Source organism: Piliocolobus tephrosceles, chromosome 9, assembly GCF_002776525.5.
Source record: "Piliocolobus tephrosceles isolate RC106 chromosome 9, ASM277652v3, whole genome shotgun sequence".
Lineage (NCBI taxonomy): Eukaryota > Metazoa > Chordata > Mammalia > Primates > Cercopithecidae > Piliocolobus > Piliocolobus tephrosceles.
Genome location: NC_045442.1, coordinates 71572451 through 71577464, shown reverse-complemented (window position 1 = coordinate 71577464; position 5014 = coordinate 71572451).

The window sequence follows — 5014 nt, the reverse complement described above, 5'->3', positions numbered from 1 at the left end:
TTTCTCAGAAACCCTGAGCTTACTCAGCTGCAAAGTGAGTGGTGGGGCAGATGTCTGAACCCAAGTCCATCTGTTCTAAAGCCCACACTGTGGCTTTCCCATTCAGCCTCTCCAGATGAGGAAAGTGAGTCACTAGAGGCACTGCCAGGGTCAGCTCCCCAGTATCTCAGCACAGAGGAGGTGGGACCAGGCTGTGGCCCCCTCATGCTTCCAGCTCATGTGAGGAGCCTCAGGAGCCCCCAAGTCGCCATCTGTCTGTGTCTACCTGTGTCAGTGCATTCGGCCTGAACTGTCCTAAAGTCCCTGGAGCCAAAGCCCTGCCTCCTGACATCTTAGGTAAGAGGTAGTGTTCTCCTCGGGGAGCCCAGCAGACCTCACCCAGACATCGGCGGTGGTCTGCTGGCCACTGAGGCCCTTCTCACTCTAGGGGACTCCACTTCATGCCCTAACTTCTCTCATTCATGCTCAGAGTCAGAGGAAACTGGTGCCTCATGAGCCAGAGCAGACATGAAGCTCAAAGATGTGTTCAGGCCGGGCGCGGTGGCTCACGCCTGTAATCCCCCAGCACTTTGGGAGGCCGAGATGGGCAGATCACGAGGTCAGGAGATCGAGACTATCCTAGCTAACATGGTGAAACTCCATCTCTACTAAAAATACAAAAACTTAGCCGGGCATAGTGGCGGGTGCCTATAGTCCCAGCTACTCGGGAGGCTGAGGCAGGAGAATGTGAACCCGGCAGGCAAGGCAGAGGTTGCAGTGAGCCGAGATCGCGCCACCGCACTCCAGCCTAGGCGACTGAACGAGACTACGACTCAAAAAAATAAAAAAAAGTTGTGTTCAGTTTGGCCAACAGTGTTTACACACACACACACCCCGATGTTTAAAATGTGAAGTTTCACACTGTAAGCCATATTGCCAAACTCTGTTGGGGAATCAGAAGCTCTGGCCATACTGGGCCCATCTTCCCACTTGGCATCCAAGGCTAAAGCCAAGTGGCCACCATGTCCCCTGGTGAAGGGTGAGCTCTGGAGTGCTCCAGTCCCCACCACCCCCTATCATCTCCCCCCACTTACTTCACCTGCCTGGACCCAAAAGACATCTGAACTCCAATCCCTTAGGATTGATTCTATGACCTTATCCTTCTGCCTCCTGCCCTGCTCAGTCCCAGGGGATCCCAGGCGACAGCACCCAGCCTGTGTGATGCTAGCAGGGCTATGAGAAATAAGAGTGGGGCCACTAGGATGGAAATTCAAGGGTCTCTTCCAGACCTGTGTGTGTGGACAGCTGTTCCCAGTGACCCCATTCAGCTAAGACTGTCAGGCTATCTGCATCTGTCTGCGTCAGTCCACTCAGCCTGAACTGGCTCCCTCTCTGCCTGGTGGGGGCCTAAGTGCAGGTGCTGATGCCCATTTTCTCTGCCCTGATGAGGCTTCGGGTTCCTTGGTGCTTAATGGGGCAATGGCATTTGGCCAGAAGGCACCTGAGACAGGTGAAAATGACCTCCCCTGCCCATTCCCTCCCCTGGGGGCTGCTGCCCACATCCACATGGCCTTTTAGGGAGGCTCAGCCCCCCACCCCACCCACTACCAGGCCCACTGCCAGAAGAAGAATCAAAACCCACTCTGTTTTCATCCCCCAGGCTTCTAGGAAAAAACCCTAGAACAGATTCGGAGGCGACACTTTGCTGACTTCATGGTGAGCTGAGATGCTGGTGCTGCAATGCAAGAGACAAGAAATGAGTAGCAAAAAGGGGAGGGAAGTGGAAAAATTAAATTTTGCATGATCAGCAAGGTTTCAAACAATCGCTCGCCAACTGAAGTGGGTGCCACGTCTATAAGTCATTCTGTTTTATAGACCATTAGGATCTCCAGAGAGAACCTGCATGGAGACCACTGCTTTTTGTTGAAATTAAAATGTCAGAGAAAAAGAAATAGAACAAAACAGGGAATCTGCAATTAATTACCAGGCCATAAAAATTCAATAATCAGGAAGCAGAGCGGCCGCGGGCCCAGAGGTATCACAGCCAGTGTAACAAGAATGGAATATATTAATCTTTTCAAATTAGTTTTTTAATCTGACGGGGATATATGGTGACATGCCTCCCCTCCCCACCCGCTCCCCCTCAACCTCCACTGCTCCGGCCTAAAGCCAGGTTGTGGGAGGGAGTTTCATTGTGAGCTGGGGGCCTGCTGCAACCTGGACCCCGGGGCTGAAGGGAGAGGGCCTTCCCTGGCCCCACCTGAGCACAGGGCCCTCGTCCCAGCAGTGGAGCCAGGAAGGCCTGTTCCCCTGGGTTCCAGGGTACAAGGGAGCATTTCCTCTATTGGCTGGAGGGTCTGGGCGGTGGTCTCTGAGCTTTCCTGCTTGGAAAATGGGAACAAGATCACAGCCGTCCCCGGATCCTGGAAGCATTGTGCCTGGTGCCCCGCAGGTCCTCAATAAAGGGGTCCTGCTGTTACTATTTTTACTCCTGGCAGCAAGGAGCGCCGGGCAGCGCCAGGACTCTAGTCAAGAGCATTTATTTAGCGCCTGCTGTGTGTTCAGTCCTGGGAAGGAGAGACCAGCAGCCTCAGTCCTTACCCTGCAGAAAGAGGCTCACAGTCAAGTTAGGGGCCAAGCAAGACGTAGAGGGTAAAAGAGTAAAGAGCAAGAAGCTTGTCCTCAAGCAGGGCTGCTGGCCTGGTGGCAAGTCCCAGGAGGGCCGAAAGGACACCCAGGCACGGAGAAGGCAGGCTCTGCCCCCACACAGCCGTGTGCTCCCCGGGCTGCCGGCTGATTGGTCTAAGAACCAGCCCCACCCCCTCTCTGATTAGAGGCCATGCCCACCAGCCCGGAGCCTCCCCCCAGAGCTTCACCTCCTCCTTCCTTGCCTCCACTAGGCCCAAGGTTCCTGCAGCTCAGATGACTCCACGTTTCTGGCCTTCATCCTCAACCAAGCCACTCTCTCATTAACCCCTCAACAAGCCGGCCTCTGGGCCTTGCTCAGGCTTAGCCTCTGCCTGGGATACCCCCCAGTGGAGTTCAATGCCTAGTCAACATTGTTAAAATGGACTCTTGGCCGGGTGCGGTGGCTCATGCCTGTAATCCTAGCACTTTGGGAGGCCGAAGCGGCAGATCACATGGTCAGGAGTTCGAGACCAGCCTGGCCAATGTGGTGAAATCCCTCTCTACTAAAAGTATAAAAATTAGCTGGGCATGGTGGCGGGCGCTTATAGTCCCAGCTACTCAGGAGGCTGAGGCAGGAGAATTGCTTGAACTGGGCAGGTGGAGGTTGCAGTGAGCTGAGAACACACCAGTGCACTCCAGCCTAGGCGACAGTGCAAGACTCTGTCTCAAAAAAAAAAAAAAAAAAAAAAAGGACTCTTACAGCCTCCCCCAGGGGACATCTGCAGAGCAGCAGGAACATAACAGTCTGCCCTTTGGACTTCGACTCCTTTTAAAGGTAACATGACAGCTCACTAAGTGCCAGACCCCGTGTAAGTCCTCCGCCTGGATTTTCTTATTTGGTCCCCTGGGAGGTTGGGACTATTCATAACCCCATTTCACAGAGGCAGAAGTCGTGAAGCTTAGGCCACCCACCAGTTCTGTGTGACCTGCATCTCTGAAACCAGCTTCACTAAGAATACCAACCAGAGGCCAGGCATGGGGGCTCACACCTGTAATCCCAGCACTTTGGGAGGCTGAGGCAGGAAGATCACTTAAAGCCACGAGTTCAAGACCAGCCTGGACAACATAGAAGGGGTACAGCCTGGACCCCTTCTCTTAAAAAAAAAAAAAAAAAAAAAAAAATTTTTTTTTAAATTTTTTTTAATTTAGCCAGGCACAATAGTGACTGCCTGTGGTCCCAGCTACTTGGGAGGCTGAGGCAAGAGGATTGCTGAGCCCAGGAGCGCGATGCTGCAGTAAGCAGTAATCTTGCCACTGCACTTCAGCCTTGCCAGAGACCTTGCCAAAAAAAAGAAAAAGAACAAGGCCAGGCACGATGGCTCAGGCCTGTAATCCCAGCACTTTGGAAGGCCGAGGCAAACAGATCACTTGAGGCCAGGAGTTCAAGACCAGCCTGGCTAACATAGCAAAACCCGTCTCTACAAAAAAATACAAAAATTGGCTGGGTGTGGGGGTGCGTGCCTGTAGTCTCAGCTACTCCAGAGGCTGAGGCAGGAAAATCGCTTGAATTGGGAGGTGGAGGTTGCAGTGAGATTTGATTGTGTCACTGCACTCCAGCCTGGGTGACAGAGCGAGACCTGGACAAAAAAAAAAGACTATCTTTCACCTCCTCCGGAATTTGAATTTGGCGCATGGTAGGGGTTCAATCAGTGCTCTCTGGACTGTTTCAGCAGAACAACCTTGCAAGGGAGCTTCACTGGCTTTCTCCCCAAGGTGTCTTCCAACCTACAAACATAACAGCAGCTGCCACTTATGTATTGTGCTACTGTGTGCAAAGCTGTGGGATCTGGTGCCTTTTATGGTAAGATTGTGGGCCTCATTTTACAGGAAGGAAACTGAGGCTCAGAGAGACTGGCAGGCCCAAGATCAGACACTCATATCCATCTGGCCCCCAAAGGCAGGATTTTAACAGCTAAGAATATGGTCTCAGTTCCACAGGCCCATCCCAGGGCTCCTGAACCCCAACTCGAGGCTGCGTGCCCTCAAACCAGGTCCCAGACTCCTTCAGCCTGATGCTTTGTGGCATCTTGCCCAGGAGGCCTTTGGGAGGCCTTCCCCCTTTAATCTGTATCTCTTGTACTTGTGACTATCTTGTAATTTACACTGGCGCCCTCTATACACAATCGACATATGCCCCAAGGGGCCTCAGAATAAATGGTGGCGAGGAGAAAAAGCATTGGCAGGAGAAGCAATGGACGCAGGCCACTGGACTGCGGGCAAAGGCGGGAAAATTCAGATCCAGAGCTTGGCCTGCTCCCCGCAGGGGCGCAGTTCCCGGCGCGGCCACCAGATCGCGCCCGACTCTATCGGGCAGGGCTTGCAGTAAGGCTGTGTGGCCGCCAGATGA